The 19,445-nt window shown below is 38.7% G+C and overlaps 1 protein-coding gene across 4 annotated transcripts in view; it reads left to right on the top strand.

Annotated features, from left to right (window-relative positions):
- The first annotated feature begins 19,172 nt into the window (after positions 1-19,172).
- The window catches only part of RHBDD1 (rhomboid domain containing 1), a 115,126-nt gene continuing 114,853 nt past the window's right edge, over positions 19,173-19,445 (top strand). For 2 of the 4 annotated variants that reach the window (XM_024740617.1, XM_024740616.1), the window contains exon 1: positions 19,187-19,293. The gene's annotated coding sequence lies outside the window, so the exon portion shown is untranslated. Of the gene's footprint in view, positions 19,294-19,445 lie in introns of all 4 variants that reach the window. The other 2 variants (XM_024740619.1, XM_024740620.1) reach the window with 2 other exon arrangements.

The raw sequence follows: 19,445 nt of genomic DNA, 5'->3' as shown, positions 1-19,445 counted from the left end.
AGGCGGACTCTCAACCACTGCACCACCAGGGAAGCCTCCAAACGTAACCTTTTTAAGTTTTCTTCTCTTAATCCTTATTCATTAACTCTGTTGGTAACTGACATTGATTGTCATCATGAAATTTCCCATCAGTAATTATATAAGCTAATTTCTGCAATAAGAATAGTTGAAATTATTTTTCTAAGTTCTAAAATAATATTTCATCATAAACAACTCCCTAGAGTCTGCCTTTTGGAATCCCTCTTCTCATCTAGTTTGGAGATTCGTTTCTAAAATAGGGATCATGAATTATTTGTAGTGAGGTGGATGGACCTAGAAACTGTCATACAGAGTGAAGTCAGAAAGAGAAAAACAAATACCGTATGCTAAGATGTATATATGGAATCTGAAAAAAAATGTTTCTGAAGAACCTAGGGGCAGGACAGGTATAAAGACACAGACGTAGAGAATGGACTTGAGGACATGGGGAGGGGGAAGGGTAAGCTGGGACGAAGTGAGAGAGTGGCATGGCATATATACACTACCAAATGTAAAATAGATAGCTAGTGGGAAGCATCTGCATAGCACAGGGAGATCAGCTTGGTGCTTTGTGACCACCTACAGGGGTGGGATAGGGAGGGTGCGAGGGAGACGCAAGAGGGAGGAGATATGGGGATATATGTGTATGTATAGTTGATTCACTTTGTTATAAAGCAGAAACTAACACACCATTGTAAAGCAATCATATTCCAATAAAGATGTTAAAAAATATAAAAATTAAACCATGCCCACAGTTGCTTGAGGAAAAAATGAATAAATAAAATAAAATAGGGATCAGCACATCAGATAATACAGTTACTATATATTTCACCCAAGCTTTAAAAATGCATTGAATAGGATAGAGAAGATGTGATACATATATACAATGGAATATTACTCAGCCATAAAAAGGAACACAATTGGATCATTTGTAGAGACGTGGATGGACCTAGAGACTGTCATTCAGAGTGAAGTAAGTCAGATAGAGAAAAACAAATATTGTATATTAACGCGTATATGTGGGATCTAGAAAAATGACAGATGATCTTATTTGCAAAGCAGAAATAGAGACACAAACATAGAGAACAAACATGTGGATACCAAGGGGGGAAGCGGGGGGTGGTGTGGGATGAATTGGGAGATTGGGATTGACATATGTACACTATTGATACTATGTATAAAATAGATAACTAATGAGAATCTACTGTATAGCTCAGGGAACTCTACTCAGTGCTCTGTGGTGACCTAAATGGGAAGGAAATCCAAAAAAGAGGGGATATATGTATACATAGAGCTGATTCACTTTGCTGTACAGTAGAAATTAACACAACAGTGTAAAGCAACTATATACTCCAATAAAAATTAATTAAAAAAAATACATTGAATATTTTACTGCTTAAATCCTCTAGGTAATATAGAAATCTTTGGAGAATTTTTATATTGTATTAATTGAAGCATATCAAAGTCGATTGATTCAAAAGACCATGAATTCTACTTACATAACAGGAGGCAAAAGTAAAAATTAGTAATTGCAATTTCTATTCCACTTCATTAATTCTAGTTTAAGCTACTTTTGGTGTGTTCTATGGAGGAAAAGGGTTATTTGAAGAGTTGTCACTATATTTGTCTCTAGCAAAACTAAAGTTTCTTCGTTTGTTTTTTTTTATTCCAGTTGCTCACCAATTGGAAGACTGAGTTTTCCAGGAATTCTTCAAAGTATAATTTTCAGGACTCTGGCTACCAAAGGCTAATTCTTATCTTTCTCTAAGTTATAATACATTCATGGGTTCTTCAGACATTAAAATAAAGGTCAACCCTTTAGGGTGAAGGGAGTAGAAAATAAAAGAGGCCATTTATAGCTTTAAGTTCTTTCTTTATATAAAGAACTGCTCTGTGTGCCTGGTTTGTGAGGTGATGCTGACGGCCCATCTCTCCATGGGCAGGTGGGGCCACCTTTGTCACTGTGTCTGGCTTCAGCTAGGACGTGGATTCAATAACATTATGCTGACTCGCAGGCTACAAAGCCTCTGACGCAGGGTCATCACATCTAAAGCTTGATTTTATGTCAGTAGCTGACCTTCTTTTCACCTTCTTCCCCATGGACTTCTTAACTTAGTATTTCTAAAGATATTATACAGTGCCACCTTGCTGACTTAGACGAGGCAGTGACAAATTTAATGTTACTTCACCTCTGCGAGGGAGAATTTAAGACCCATCACTGTGTCCAGAACCCAAGTAGCGTATTTGAATATTCTGAACTGCAAAACTGGTTGCATTAACTAGACTGGAATGGAAATGATGAAAAGAGACAAGCTGTGCAAGGAATTATCAGTTTATCTTCTGGAGAAGGTTATCTCAGAGGTCAAACATTTCTTTTGTCTAACAATGCTTGGAATAAAGAAACATCCCTACTTACAGTCAAGGCTAAGGGATGAATAATCTCTTAAACTGTGCCCCATATCCAAGATGCTGTTATTTACAGGGTGTGAGCACAAGATAGAAAACACAGGTCTAATGCCTTTTCCTGATCTCAATGTTTTTAAAAGGAAATTTGCATTTTGGTTCACTTTTCACTGAAGCAAAATGACAATTTACATTTCAATTGTGGTTTTCCCTAGGCACGGTGTAGTTCACTGAACATGTCAGTCTATCAGCATTTTATACAGCTGATGTTTCGGTGTCTAAAATGGTGTGACAATACCACTTTTATGATACTATTTTTCTCCTGTGTAAGAGTGCATAATGAGTTATATACCCCTAATAATATGTTTGCCCCCTGAATGTAAAAGCAGGCAAGGTCAGAAGTTACATTAATCATATGGCAATGGGCTCATTTGGTCAAATGTCATCAGATAATTTCCTGAGAGCTAAAAATTAGTCAAATTATTGGCTTAACTAAAATGCCTAGTGGGTTAAAGTAAATGATTATTCAGTTCAGTCACAGACAGTTGATCTGGTAGGCCTAGTTGATGATGTTCTAATTAATGCATTATAATATCAATCAAAAATTACTTACTGGGCACCGATCAGGTACATTACACTGATATTCAGTAGGGAGCCACGAGGAAATAACCCACTAAGACATTAGCTAAATGAAGACATATACTGAGCAACCATAAACTGCAAGCTAATGGGGTAGACATGTGTCATTATGAAGTATCAACCTGTAACTATGGGATTGAATGACCTGAAAGCACAGATGTGCTCTGGATCACCCAACCAAGCAGGGATCCAAAGGATCCAAAACTTAACCCTCTTTAAATCACAGCTGTCTCTGCCTGGGAGAATAGAGAAGATACAGAAGTTAAGGCTGGCAGTAAAATGACCACATAGCCTGCAAATTCTCAAAGGGAGGAACTCCATTAATAACTATTAGAATCATCTGGGGATCGTGGTGTTTGTACAAAGTCGGACTGCTAGAAGCCACCTGAGACCTAATTAACGCACATTTAAAATAAGTTCTTTAGTTAATTGTAAAGCAGGTGGTGTATAGTTCACATATTGAGAAATACACTTTACGGTCTCACATAGAACCCTAGGTCTATATCATCGTTCCCGTTTGTTTTGGGAAGGTACAACTTAAGTGTATTTTTAATGTATATCAAGTCTAGTATACGGGTATAAGAATTCAGAACCATGATAACATTTTCAGGTATTATTTCTATTACTATTTGTCTTATTTCCTTAAATCCGAATTCGCGAACTGGTAGCCTACTGGCCAGATGTGGTCCATAGGTAGCTTTTTAAATTGGCCCAAATAGCATTTTTAAAATTAATTTTCAACATTATAGATTAGAAGATGATACATCAAAATTTGAAATTCTAATTTCTCTTTAAAAATCAGATGATCTGAGAGCATCGGCCCTCGATTCCCAAATGGCCTCAGTCAGCCAAAACTGAAGAGCAGCTGCCCCTTTTGATGGCCAGTCTGCCATAATCCCATGGCTCCAGATCATCTCCCTGACACCATGGCCAAGTGTCAGGTGCCATTTGTCACCACGATATTTCAGATGCTGTCTTCGACCCCGCCCACTTGACTCATTTATATCACCTGCCTACCTCCTCAAGGCACTGGAGTTTGTGACCCTGTTTTAAGGGTACTTCAAAACCAATTGCTTTTGAACAGTATTTGATGATGAAGACAGATATTCCATGTTCAGACTTGTTCGACTGTATCCCCTTGGGATGCCCGTACTATGCTCCTAGGAAGAATCTGGGCTAATTCGTTTAAAAAATGCCCATTAATCAAAAGAAGGTTCAATCTAACTCAAGCCTTTCTAAGAGGCTACACAATTTGCTATGTCTAATTGATGTGCATATTTTATTTTGTAAGTTTTCTTTTCCTTTTTTTTTTTTTTTACAGCAAAAGGAAAGATACTGCTATAGAGACTGTCGTTTTACAGAAAACACAGTTGGTTACAGTATTTTACCAAAAATAAAAATAAATAATGGTTTTTAAAAAATACTCTAAAAACTCACCTTAAATCAATCACATGTGATCAATAGCCCAAGAATATTCAATGGGCAATTCATGTCCTATGTTTCCTTCATTCCATAAAAAAATATAGTTAAAATATTTTATATTATTTCTCAGCAGGACCTTGAAAATCAAACATGTTGCCTTTTCCCAAGACCAAATATAACCTGGCAATGGAAAAATAAGCATTTTCCTTCGTTATTTTTACTCCCTTGATTGTGTTCACTGAAAATAACTGTCAAGAAAATTCAAGGTAAAAAATCTGTTAATGAAATATCGCCTGGGTTTAAGTTTGAAAACTACATGTCATGATGTTATTTCTCTCCTGCAGTTCAGGTCTCCCTTCTACCTAGGACAGCAGAAGCTCTGTGGATTAATTCATGGTGATTTAGGTTTGGGTTCCAAGTCTCTCATTTTTTGTCTCTGTGAACTTAATACTACTTATTTTGCTTCTGTAAAATGCGATAATAATCCTACTTCATAGACTCGTTAGGAGGATAAATAAAGTACATGGCACAGGTTCAATAAGTGATAGCCTTAATCAGTGAGGGTGACTCTTTCTGAAACTGACTAAAGAATATTTTATAGGACCTAAGAAAAACTCCTGAAAAAGTGAGTAGTAAACCCTTGTTTCAATTTTCCTTTTAAAGAGATTTGTTTATCCAACAAAAGAAAAGGCAAATGAATATGTTACTCATGACAAAGCACTGTTTAGGCTAATAGCTAGTCATCACTCCTACCTAAGACTCTTTCTCAGTCTCTAAAAATTAAAGTCTACAGAAAAGTAAATGTTTCTTTTAAAAATTAACTTTTATTTTTGAAAATAAGATCAGAAGAGCTATTAACACAGATCCAAAAGGGAGTTACCAGAAAGTCAGCTGGTCTTCCAAAGAATCGCGCTCAAGAAATGGGGCCTCTTAACTGGTCCAGGAAGGTGGGCAAGCAGCACCCCCAGAGCATCAGTCAGACCTTTTCTGCTCTTCCTCTAGACCTCCGGTACCCCCATTCTCTTTTATCCCTGCTACTCAAGCTCTTGTTTTTCCTCCTCAAAGCAGAAGATCGAATATGAATGATGGAAAGGTTGATATGACAGTTAACATCTTTTTGAACCCTTACTACGTGTCATTCACTAAGATATACATTTTATGTGTATATATATCAATCAATCCTGACAAGAAGCCACAGAGGAAGGAATTATTGCTCCATTTAAGAGGTTGGCCAGATCACACAGTCTCTGGGTTGGCCTGGGACCCAAGCCTGGTTTGCCTGAATTCAAGCCAGTTATAAATGCAATAATGATTAGTAGTGTTTTCTATTTTTTTTTTAAAGTAGTGAATTAATATTTATATTTTTTTCTATTAAATTTAAAATAAGCAACTTATTCTTTGCTTGAGTTTGTTCCAGAGTTGCTGACTTTGTTTAGTTATATTTTTTTCTTTGTTTTTTTCCTATGACTTACTGGCTCTCAGTAGATAGAAAGTTTTAAACTTAAGTTGTTTTTTGAGTCATGCATTATTTTATAATTTAGGAATTGTCTTTGTAAAAAGCTGTAATTGCGTCTCATGGACATCACAGCACAAGACATATTTATTAAGTAACTGTCAGCTATATTTAGTTTATTGACTACTTCTTGATTCTACTTTCTTCATTCCAAAATATAACAGAACTGTATATTCTCTCCATTTTTCTATACCATTAAAGTTTTACTTCAACTTAAGTGAATTTTTAAATGTTAAAAATTATGGTGATTCTTTACATCTCAAAACTTTATCTTCCCTTTGGCTCAGCAACTCTTCTAGTCACATTTTAATATCTTATTGTCTTCGTTTTTTTTCTAATGTGCCATTTATTTTTTTCTTCTAGATCTTGGAATCTTAAAATGCTTAAGCTGAAGGAGACCTTGGAAATAATTTCATGTGATTCTCTCATCTTGCAGTTGAGAAAATTAAGTTTTGGAGGGTTTGAATGACTTACTCAAGACCACATAGCTAGTGCTATAGCTGAAAATCACATTCTGTGCACTTTCCAAGTCTCCTATGCTTTCCTGCTCATTGTAAGTAAAAATCATTAGAAACTAAAACCTCTCTTAGCCTCCGCAAATAGCTTGAAAGTTCTGTGTAACAATAATTTCTACCATAGCCTGTTAGACCCATACTCCCATCCTGACCTTGCCTCCTTGATATCTTCTTCTTTTATAGCTTACATTATTTTATTCAATCAATTAATTTTAAGGTTCTGGGCTATTATTTAGTCAAATGAACTTAATTTCGTTGGGATGCTTGTTCTTTGGTGCACATGAAGAGAGAAATATTTAAGAGTGAGCCGTTCAGCTCAATGGGTCATTTGCATTTCATTTTTTTAAAACAAGTTTGTGCTCTACTTAATATTTGGAGGTATGGTCTTGAATAGATGTCAACATTTTCTCACAGCTGAGCCCAATGGCACTTGGATGTCAGCAACTTAAAATGGGTAGAATAGTGTACTAGATTTACCCTGGAAATTGTGAAATAAAATTCATATTTTATGGCAAGACAAAAAAACTTAAACACAAACAATTTTCTCTGCCCTTTGGCCTCCTCTCTCCCCTCTACTGTGTATTATATATCTGCATTATGTGCCAACCAAACCTTCCCTATTGGGAGAAATACCTGCTCAGCCAAAAAGAGCAACATTCTACTAGCACCAAGACAACTCTTTAAAAGATAACATTCCTTCTCGACTTTGTAAGGGGTCACGATGGCCCATCACTTTGTACTTACAGATCTGGATTGTGCAAACTGTCTATGTCACTTAATGTACAGCTCTCTGTCTCAAAAACCTATGTAACTACGCTTTGATCTCTAACAGGCAGAATAGTTCTTGGAGCTTTCTGAGAGGCTATTCCTGGGTCATAATCCGCAATTTGGCATGAATACAATTTTCCATTTCTTTCTTAGATTGACTGATTAATTTTTGGTGGACAAAATTTAAGGTTAATAACCTTTTTCTTAAAAAACATTTTTTTGTTCTTTTAGGAAATGCATACTGAAGCTCAACACCCACCAAGAGGCAACCCCAGTTTTTGGGTACTAACACCATCCTCTTACCCCACCACTGACCAATCAGAGGAAGGTCACACACCCTACAGACCATCCCCCACTCCCCCTGAAATTTTGCCTATAAAAACGTTTCCCTGAAAATCATCAGGGAGTTGGAGTCTTTGGAGCATGAGCCACCTATTCTCTTTGCATGGCCCTTGCAATAAACTTTTCTCTGCTCCAAACTCTGATGTTTCGGTTTGTTTGGCCTCACTGTGCGTCAGGCACACAAACTTGGGTTTGCCAACAATATGATTCAGAAAAATGGTGTGTGTATATATATATAATATATATCAATTAATATATTAATATTAATATAACATACATATTTAGAGAAAGGGAGAGAGAAACAAATGTTAACATTTAGGATATTTTGTGAATATGCAGAAATTCTCTGTACTATTTTTGCAACTTTTCTATAAAGTCTGCAATTACTTCAAAATTAATTAAAAACATAATTGGCAGCATGAAAACTTACATGATATGCCATTCACTTAAGACTGGCATTCTGATAACTTAAGAAAAATAAACAGTGACCTGTAAAAAACCTCTTTCACTTACATATACCTAACATTCTCGGATAAGTGGCAGCCTTTACTTATATAGTTAGCTCTTGAATAACAAATCCCCTGGGAAAGGGATGCTGGTGTTAGAAGTCAGGTGTGTTAAATTAAAACAGAAAAAGAAACATCTAAATTATGTCAAGTGGAGCTATCTGTGATTATAGTTGATGTCAAAAATTCCCACCTCTTCTGCTCTGCCCATAGCTTCTATTTTTCCTAGTCCTATTGTAGTAAACTGGACAAAACCTTAGCAAAAATTCTGCAAATTTTTCTGCTGTGTCTTTTGTCTCAGTTTCTCTCCCTCCACTCAAGATCCCTCTGCCTCTGGTTCCCTCTAGTCAGGACTGCCACATGCTGGGAGACAGGTGGATTCATTGACCTTTAATAAATTCATTCTCTCCTAAGTGTTCCCTCAACAGCCCTACATTTTAAACAAGTTATGTCTAACTGTGGATGGAAGGGCATTTTTGAAGAGATTTTAACTATTAGCAAACAGCTGTGTGTATGTGTGTGTGGATATGCTCCCATGAGCCCAAAGAAAGTCTTAAAATCACCGTGGAGCACTTGCCGAGAGGAGAGATAGCCAGAATGCCTGCATCATCTACTGCTACTGTCATCACAGCCTCATTTCCCATATTTTGATGCAAGTTCCTTTTTGAATATTTTTTCCTAGCAAGAACATCCACAGATATTCCTTTGCTAAGAATTCATGATCTCGGGCTTCCCTGGTGGCGCAGTGGTTGAGAGTCCGCCTGCCGACGCAGGGGACACGGGTTCGTGCCCCGGTCCGGGAAGATCCCACATGCCGCGGAGCGGCTGGGCCCGTGAGCCATGGCCGCTGAGCCTGCGCGTCCGGAGCCTGTGCTCCGCAACGAGAGAGGCCACAACAGTGAGAGGCCCGCGTACCGCAAAAAAAAAAAAAAAAAAAAAAAAAAAAGAATTCATGATCTGAATTGTTTTTTCATAAAAGACATATACAGTCTTCATGATGTATTCCGCCAGATTTGAGGCGATGTGGTTTAGGAAGGCTCCTATGAGGTCTCAAACGGCACATAGAAAATGTGACGTGGCAGTTTGGAGTGAAATTATTCATTGTAGTCATAGAAGCATCAGAATTTTAGCTGATATGAAAACAGAAATGGCAGTCACAGGTGTAAAAGAAAAATGCTGTTAAAGGATGATTATTAAAATAAGCTGCTTATTTAGGATTTATCATTTGAAAGAAAAAGGAACTCTCACATAATATTCTACAATTACCCTGTAAACATAAGAACAATGGGGTATCTGGAAACCCAATTTAATTTTTAGATAATAATCATGATGAGTCAAAATAAGAAGATATATCCAAAACACTCAATGGGAAAAAATACTTCCTAAAATAGAAAACTGAAAGACACACAATCATTCAAAATAATTCTGAAATGGATAGTAAGTTGTCATTTTCACTTTTTACAGTTTAGATAATTAATGAAACAATGAAAACTTTATGTAAACATGTACGTGAATAAAAACAAAATTACCTTTTATGTGGACACTGATGCATCCAATGCCAAGCAGTGCTATAGACACTTAATACTCAGAATAGAAATGTGGGGACTTCCCTGGTGGTCCAGCTGTTGAGACTCTGCTTCTGATGCAGGGGGGCCAGGGTTTGATCCCTGGTCGGGGAACTAGGATCCCACATGCTGGGAGGCCAAAAACAAAACAAAACAAAACCAAGAAGTAGAAATAGTGTATTAGAAAGTTTGAACCATTAATCCCTCTGTCCACTAGCTTTGTAAGCTTTGCTAAATTACTTAGACTCTCTGACCCCATTTCCTCATTTACAAAATGGAGGTGAAGTGCCTGGCACATAGTAGACACTCAACAAATGGTGGCTAACAGTAGTTATAGAAACAGTTGATTTGTATTGAGTGTTTATTGTGTGCCAGGCACTTTGATAAGAGGTCTCAATGCGTTACCTTACTGATCAAGTAGAGGTCACAGTAGTGGTAATAGTGAGATCTTACAGGATGTTAGAGGACTGAGAAAACAATTTTAAAATTTACTAAAATGGGCTTCCCTGGTGGCACAGTGGTTGAGAGTCCGCCTGCCAATGCAGGGGACACGGGTTCGTGCCCCGGTCCAGGAAGATCCCACATGCTGCGGAGCGGCTGGGTCCGTGAGCCATGGCCGCTGAGCCTGCGTGTCCGGAGCCTGTGCTCTGCAATGGGAGAGGCCACAACAGTGAGAGGCCCGCATACCGCAAAAAAAAAAAAAACAAAAAAAACAAAACCCCAAAAAACTGAAATGATACTTAGTTGTAAGAAAATAAAATCTGTATCTGAAGGTCTTAGCAGTAGAGAGTCAAGGGTTGTGTTAAAGTTCAGGGAATCCTGAGATGGTCAAGCTAACACCCTTCCCTTCTATAAGAGCTTTGAGGGGTACTCAGCCTCCAGCTCTCCCACTGAAGCACCGTCATTTCTGATGCTGAGATGACTATGGCCTCACCTTCTCCAGATCCTCCCAAGAATCCAAGTCCCAAGAGAGAGCCTTTGACTGACAGCTTCCTACTTATATTTCTGCTCCATTAGATTGACTGAGAGTTGATTAGTGACAATTGATATGCAATTATAGTAATGGCCATAATAATGTCAGGATAATTAACCATCACAGGTCTACTGCAAGTGCATTGCTCCTATTTGTAGTTTTAGTAATACCTTATTACTTCCAGAACTTCTATTGGCCGTAGAAGGAACTCAATCATGATAGATTCTTAATTCTATATTCTTCATTTAAACCAATGAAAAGCCACTGAAGTTTTAAACCACCCATTTCCATATAAAGACTCAAAGAGAAGATCATTGTAAGAATTTCTAAAACATGTTCACTGATTGCATTTTTATTATTAATTTTTTTCAAGTGGTATTTAGTATTCTCTGTATTTTACATCCATAATCTACAGCTAAGCTTACCCATTATTCTTCTAAAACTTTTTCCCATTCCTTTTAGTCCAGTATCTATATTATAATGCTCATACACCAAGAATATTGGACATAATGGCATACCCTTTTCACTCATTTTTTTTTTTTTTTTTTCGGTACGCGGGCCTCTCACTGTTGTGACCTCTCCCGTTGCGGAGCACAGGCTCCGGACGCGCAGGCTCAGCGGCCATGGCTCACGGGCCCAGCCGCGCCGCGGCATGTGGGATCTTCCTGGACCAGGGCACGAACCCGTGTCCCCTGCATCGGCGGGCAGACTCTCAACCACTGCGCCACCAGGGAAGCCCATTCACTCCTTATTCTTGATCAAAATAATAACTCTGTTCGTATGCTACACAAAACATAAATCACCCTAATGACTGATTCCTCATAATACTGTTCTCACTTCACTATCTTTTTGGTTTTTGGTTTTTTTGGTCTGGAATTCTCTTCCATTCACCTCAGTAGGTCCAATCCCACTTACACCTCAAGGAAACTATTCAAGTTTCAACTCCACAAAGCATTCACTCATGTCTCCAGTTCCAGTCAATATTATCTTCCTTTAAAGCCTCAAGTTAATTTAACTAAAACTCATTAGAGCAGTTAGCTCTTTCTATCTGGTTTCACTGAAATTTATGTAGATCCCTCCACTCCAATACAAGACTAGAAGTTCCTAGAGTATGGCATCCATAAACAACTTTGAGGTAGAATCTACATACCATAAAGTTCACCCAATATCTGTGTATAGTGTGTCTTTGTGATCTTTATAAATTTATAGAGCTGGGTAACCATCTTCACAAACCAGTTTTAAACATTTCTATCAGCCCCAAAAGTTTTCTCATGTCCATTTACAGTTAACTCGGCTTTCACCCCCAGTTCCAAGCAAACACTGATCTGTTTTCTGCCTCTATAGATGTGCGTTTCCTGGACGCTTCATATGACTGGAATTATGCAACATGCAGTCTTTTGGGTCTGGTTTCTCTCAATTATGCGGGCCTCTCACTGCTGTGGCCACTCCCGTTGCAGAGCACAGGCTCCGGACGCGCAGGCTCAGCGGCCATGGCTCACGAGCCCAGCCGCTCCGCGGCATGTGCGATCCTCCCGGACCAGGGCACGAACCCGTGTGCCCCGCACTGGCAGGCGGACTCTCAACCACTGCGCCACCAGGGAAGCCCTAGCATACTGTTTTTGAGGTTCATCCATGTCGTAGGATTAATCAGTAGTTTGTGTCTTTCTTATTGATTTATCTATTCAACACTAGATAAGCATTTGGATTGTTTGCAGTTTGGGGCTATTATAAATAATACTGCTTTGAAATTGGCACACAAGTCTTTTATGGACATGTGTTTTATTTCTCTTGGGTAGATTCCTAAGAGTGGAATTGCTGGGTTGTATCATATGTTTAACTTTTTAAAAAAGCCACCTATTTTCCAAAGTGGCCACACCATTTTACATCTCCACCAGTAATTCCAGTTTCTCCACATTCTTGCCATTACTGTTTTTTATTATAGTCACTGGGTGGGGGGAAGGGTGTGTGTATCTCATTTTGGTTTTAACTGGCACCTTCCTAGTGACTAATGATGTTGGTGATATTCTAAATATGTTTATTAGTTATTCATGTATCTTCTTTGGTGAAGTTTCTACTCAACTCTTTTGCCCACTTTTTAATTGAATAGTTTATCTTTTTCTTGAGTTGTAAGAGTACTTTAAATATCCAAGATACAAATCCTATATCAAACATAAAATTTGCAAATATTTTCTTCCAATCTGTGGCTTGATTTTCATTTCCTTAGTGATACTTCTAAAAAATCAGATGTTTTTTTTAATTTTGAGAAGGTCCAATTTATCATTTTTCTTTTGTGCCAGAGCTAAGAAACCTTTGCCTAATCTAAGATGACAAAGATTTTCTCTTGTGTCTTCTCGAAGTTTTATAGCTTTAGCTGTTATATTTAGGCCTATGTTCCATTTGGAGTTAATTTTTGTGTATTGTGTGAAGTATGAGTCCAAATTAATAGTCTTTTTTCATATAGATGTCCAATTTTCCCAGCATTATTTGTTGAAAAGACTATCTTTTGCCTTGGCAATTTTGTTGAAAATCAACTGACCATATATAGGTTTATTTAAATTCCACTCCATTGATCTCTATGCCTACTCTCACACCAATAATAACCTGTCTTGATTTTTGTAACTTTATAGTACATTTTGAAATTGAGCAGTGTCATTCCTCCAATTTTATTCGTTTTCAAAATTGTTTTGGCTGTTATAGACCTTTTATTCTAAGTTACAAAAATCAGCTTGTCAATTTCTATCAAAAAAAATCCTGCTAAGATTTTGAGACTGTGTTGAATCTATAGATCAATTTACAAGAACTGCCATCTTAACAATATTGAGCCTTCCAGTCCATGAACATGGAGGGTCAATTTCTCTCAGCCATTTTAAGTAGTTTTCAGTGTATGAGTCTTACACCTCTTTTATTACATTTATTTCCAAGCATTTTACTCTTTGTGATGCTATCTGGAATGAAATTATATTCTTTTTTTTTTTTTTTTTTTTCGGTACGCGGGCCTCTCACTGTTGTGGCCTCTCCCGTTGCGGAGCACAGGCTCCGGACGCGCAGGCTCAGCGGCCATGGCTCCCGGGCCCAGCCGCTCCGCGGCATGTGGGATCTTCCCAGACCGGGGCACGAACCCGTGTCCCCTGCATTGGCAGGCGGACTCTCAACCACTGCGCCACCAGGGAAGCCCTGAAATTATATTCTTAATGCTATGTTTGGAGTTTTAATTTGTAGTATATAGAGATACATTTTAAAAATTTTGATCTTGTACTCACAAGACTGTGCTACCTCATTTATTAATTCAATTCACAATACAATTGTGTGTGTTTTCTTCAAGATTTTTACACACAGCATCAGGTCATCTGTGAATAAAAACCATCTTACTTCTTCATAGTCAATTTGATGCCTTTTATTTCTTTTGTTCCTTTACTGCACTGGTTAAAACTTTGAGTAACATTTTTATTGTTTTTTTGTCTGAGTCGGGTCTTCATTGCTGTGCGTGGGCTTTCTCTAGTTGCGGCGAGCAAGGGCTACTCCTCATTCCAGTGCACAGGTTTCTCATTGCCGTGGCTTCTCTTGTTGCAGAGCACGGGCTCTAGGCGTGCAGGCATCAGCAGTTGTGGCTCACAGGCTTAGTTGCTCCACGGCATGTCGGATCTTCCCACACCAGGTCTCGAACCCGCGTCCCCTGCTTTGGCAGGCAGATACTTAACCATGGCGCCACCAAGGAGGTCCCATTTCTATAGTTTTTAATATATTCACAGAGTTATGCAACTATCACCACAATAAATTTTAGAATATAAGTGGTGAGAGCAGACATCCTTCTCTTGATCTTGATCTTAAGGGGCAAGCATTCACTGTTTTACCACTAAGTATGATGTCAGCTGTAGGTTTTTTACAGATGCCCTTTATTAGGAAGGAAGTTCTTTTTTAATCCTTTTTTGAGAGTTTTTAATCGTAAATGTGTTTTATTTTATCAAATGCTTTTCTGTATCTACTGAGCTGATATATGGTTTTTGTCCTTTAATCCAGAGGTCCCCAACTCCCGTGCTGGTACCAGTCCGCGGCCTGTCAGGAACCGGGCTGCACAGCAGGAGGTGAGCAGCGGGTGAGTGAAGCTTCATCTGTCTTTCCCCATCGCTTGCGTTACCGCCTGAACCATCCTCACCCCCTGCCCCCCGATGCCATCTGTGGAAAAACTTGTCTTCCACAAAACCGGTCCCTGGCGTCAGAAAGGCTGGGGACTGCTGCTCTAGTCTACTAATATGGTGTTTTACTTTCTTTTCCCCATGTTAAACCAACCTTGCATTCATGTTATATAGTCCCTCTTATGCACTGCTAGATTTGGTTTGCTAACCCTTTTTTGGAAATTTTTTTTTACGTTCATGAAAGATACTAATCTTTAGCTTTCTTTTCTTGTAATGTCATCTGATTTAATATCTTCAGAGAATGAGTTGAGAAGTGTTCTCTATTTTATAAAGAGTTTGAGAATGATTTTATCATTTCTTCTTTAAATATTTGATTGAATTCACCAGTGAATCCATCTGGGCCTGGGCTTTTCTTTGTGGGAATATTTGAAAGTATTAACTTAACTTCTTTACTTGTTATAGGACTATTATGGGTTGAATAGTGTTACCCAAAAAGATATGTTGAAGTCCTAACCCCCAGGACCTCAGACTGTGTTCTTTAGAAATAGGGTCATTGCAGATGTAATTAGTCAAGATGAGGTCATACTGGATTAGGCTGGGCTCTTAATCCTCTATGCCTGGCATTCTAATAAGAAGAAGAGGCAGACACATGGGGGGAGAAGACCATACGATGACAAAGGCAGAGACTGGAGCTGATGCAGCTGCAAGCCAAAGGAGGATTAGCTGACAAACCACCAGAAGTTAGAAAAGGTTAAGGAAGGATCCTCTAGGTCCTGCCAACACCTTGATCTTGTACTTCTAGCCTCCAGAACTGTGAGATATAAATTTCTATTGTTTTAAGCCACTCAGTTTGTGGTACTTTGTTGTGGTTGCCCTAGGAAATGAATACAAACTCTTTTCAGATTTTCTGTTGTGTTGATTCAGTTTTGGCAATTTCTTTCTAGGAATTTGTCCAACTCATCTACATTGCCTAATCTGTTGGCATAAGTTATTCGTAGCCCCTTTTAATTTTGGTAGGGTGGGTAGTGATATCCTGCTTTCCTGATTTTAGTAATTTGTGTCTTCCTTTTTGGTCAGCCTAATAAAGGCTCGTCAACTTTACTGACCTTTTCAAAGAACCAACTTTTATTTTCATTCACTTTATTTTTCCTTTTATCTATTTCGTTAGTTTCCAGTATGACTGCTATTTCCTCCCTTTTGCTTGCTTAGGTTTAAGTTGCTCTTATCTTTCTAGTTTTTAAAACTGGAAGCCTAGAATATTACAACCCTTTTTCTTTTCTAATGTAAGTGTTTAAAGCAGCAAATACCCTTCAGATCACTCTTTTAGTTGCAACCCATAAATTTCAGTGTTTTCACTTTCATGCAGTTCAAAACATTTTCTGATTTCCTTTGTTACTTCTCCTTCAGACCATGAGTAATTTAATTTGCAAATATTTGGGTGATTCCCCAAATTTCTTTCTATTATCTATTCCTAATGTAATTCCATTGTAACAGAGGACATAATTTGCATGGTGCCAGTACTCTTAAATTTACTGAGGCTTGTTTTATGGCCTAGCATATACACTATCCTGGAGAATGTACTTCTTAAAAAGAATATAAATTCTGCTGTCACTAAGGACAATGGTCTATACATATCTGTTAGGTCGATAGTGTTGTTCAAGGTTTCTATAGCCTTAGCAGTTTTCTGTCTAGTTGTTCTACCCATTATTGAGAATGTGAAATTAAAATATCAAATTATTGTCTATTTCTACATTCACATCTAACAATTTTTGCTTCATGTATTTAGGACTGTTTTGGGTTCGTGTACATTTCTAATTATTATAGCTTCTTGATGTACTGACCTTTTTATTACAAAATGTTTCTAGAAATATATGTCTTAAAGTCCATTTTGTCTGACATCATTATTGCCACTACAAATCTCTTATGTTTGCCATATGCATGGTCTATCACTGTTAAGTACTATTAGTCTTTTCATCATCACAATACATAACGCAACTTTGTACTTACTTTTATAGTTGTCCTTTTATTAATTTGCAAGCTTTTTCGTAACAATAAAGCATAAATTCTTTGATGAGTTTCATATATCTTTCTGTATAGTGTTGGGTATAATAAATACTTGCTCCATTACAAGGAATTAGATACCAAACAAGCTCCTCTTTAAAATAATAATCCAGTTGTGTTATTTGCTCATGGTGTTGTTGACTCATGTTTTCCCACCTTCAGTCCAGGTTTTGAAAGCTGCGAATGATACTCACCTGCCTTTCTGCCAGTTCCAATCCTAGATTTATGAAATGTACAAAGATTTTTTTACCACAACTCCTCTGTACTCAAGAATCACATTTTAGGAACACTCATTTAAATCAGATGGCTTAATCTCAGGTATTTTTGCTCTCCTGCAAAACTTTGATAAAAATAGAAAATTGTCCAGACAATTACACAGGTCTCAAATATCATACGTCATGTGCATAATCCTGTTTTTTCTCACAATAAAGATACAAGAGTACTTTTGAGCTTTAGGAATCATTATCTTACAAGGTAATTTAATAATTGCATAACTTTTGTGTTAAAGGACTTCTTCAGGCATTGATCTTTTTGGTATTTTGAAGCCTTGCCTCAGTAAAAGGATCTTGCTGATTGCCACATATGTTAATGTTTAAGATATACAATTATTATCCAAGTGATCTGTTTGTCAGTTTAAATGGGGATTGAGTATGATACGTGTTGATTTCAATAGGCTTTAAAAAATTCTTGTCTGATCAATGAATCATATAGGACAAAAAAGGTCATTTTTTAAAACCCAGACTTTTTCTTTCCTCTTAAATGGCTATAAAATTTTTCACTGATGTCTGAAATTGAATAAAATTGCCTAAGTATACTCTTAATCCCCATATATAAAGACATTTTTATGAGATTACTGTATTGAGACTTCTTGATTTGTGGCTCCCTTAAAATCACGTCTGTATTTGATATATTCATATAAGGACAAGAAAAATGATGCAATTATAGAAAGGTGTAAATGGTGTTAGAGAATGGAAGATAAGGATTAGCATTAATTAAACTGATGCATAATATCATGGATCAGGATAAAAGGGAATCCTTTCTTTTTGAGAAATTACTTTTATTTTTTCTAGGGAAATACACAAAATACTTCTATTGGCAATTCACCTCCACCCTTCAGTTGAATTTCTATTTCCAGAAATGCAGTTTCTCAGTGTCAGCCAAACTTTCTGATCAGCATATTGTTTTCAGAAGAAACGGATAACTTGTAAGGCTCAAGGAACATAGTTGCAAATTGCTAAGATTCTTCTTTATCACTTGAACGTCTGTTATATACTCTGCACGTGAGCCAAATCTTCATTTAAATTCCAAACTCCATAATAAACATTTCCATGAAAAATTCTTGCAATACACAATAACAAAAGATAGTCAAAACTCTTCTGATTTAGGCAGTTTTTGTTTAAGTAGACTATCTAAACACAGCTGCCACAAGTTCCAATAAATACAGAGCAGCATAAAACCACCTGCACTCGGTTTCGTCCTTGGAAAAGACGCATCTTCCCCCTAGTTGTTAGAAAATTCCGTACCAAATAAGATAGTTTTCTCATATTGCATGAAATACAGCATTTGACTTAACCTGACTCCTACAACCCAACATAAAACCTGTTTCAGAGCAGAAACAGACCCATAATTAAAATTGCATCAAATGATACGTTCACAGAAATACTTAACACCTAAAGCCTTAAACGGACAGACAGACATAGAAATGCATCCTCAGACTGAGACTTTGGGTTGTGAAATGTACACCCACGACCTTGTTTTGCAGGCCTGCTTTGTAACCGCGGGTTCCGCCCTGAGATGGGTGATGGGCCGCTCTCCAGCCGTCTGATAACTCATGAAGATTTCTGTCTCTTCCGCCATCCATTTCACAGGTAGTATGTGACTCCTCCACGCAACAGGTCCTGAGCCTGCGGCAGGGCTGGGGCCCGGTAGGGCAGTTTCTCAGTTGCCACGCGGCCCAGCCGCCGCATCTCCATCCCGCGTCCGGTCCCTCGAATGTAGGCCAGGCCGTTCGCTTGCGTTACCCACGGTGGGCAGCCAATAGTTACTTATGGCAGAAGGAATATTATTATCTACGTGTCACTCGGAGCTTGAGAGGACGAGTAGAAAGTACAAGCCCTCCACGACGCCCTCGGCCGCGGTCCTTTCACCGTCGAGCCTCCTCCAAGCCACCGCCACCGCACGCGGTCCCGGGTGCCAGCCCGCGGGGAAAAAAAGAGCGCGGTCGCGCGCAACTGAGCATGCGCCGCTGCCCGCCCGCCCCGCTTTACGGCCCTCCCCACCCTCCACGGGGCCCGTGGGAGCTGCGTCGCGAAATCAACCACGCTCTCTCCCCGCCCCTCAGGCCGCTGGGACCTGGAGCGTCCGGGAGCGGGCGCCCGTGCGTGATGACGCACGTGGTCGCGAAGACGTGGGGACGCAGGCGGGCCGTATAGAGCGTGAGTTTTCGCGTCTGTTCGGCGCCGCTGCCGTGGTCCGTTGCGCGCCGCGTCTCTCGCCTGTTCCCAGGGCCGCGGGCGCTGGCGGCGGCGGCTGCGGCGGCGCTGCGGGAGGCCGTGGGCTTCCCTGGGGCCAGGCGGGGGCGGGGTTG

This window comes from Neophocaena asiaeorientalis, unplaced genomic scaffold, assembly GCF_003031525.2.
Source record: "Neophocaena asiaeorientalis asiaeorientalis breed wild unplaced genomic scaffold, Neophocaena_asiaeorientalis_V1.1 scaffold388, whole genome shotgun sequence".
NCBI classification, from domain to species: Eukaryota; Metazoa; Chordata; class Mammalia; order Artiodactyla; family Phocoenidae; genus Neophocaena; species Neophocaena asiaeorientalis.
The sequence above is the reverse complement of the archived record's forward strand: the minus strand, read 5'-3'. Positions and strand labels throughout refer to the sequence as shown.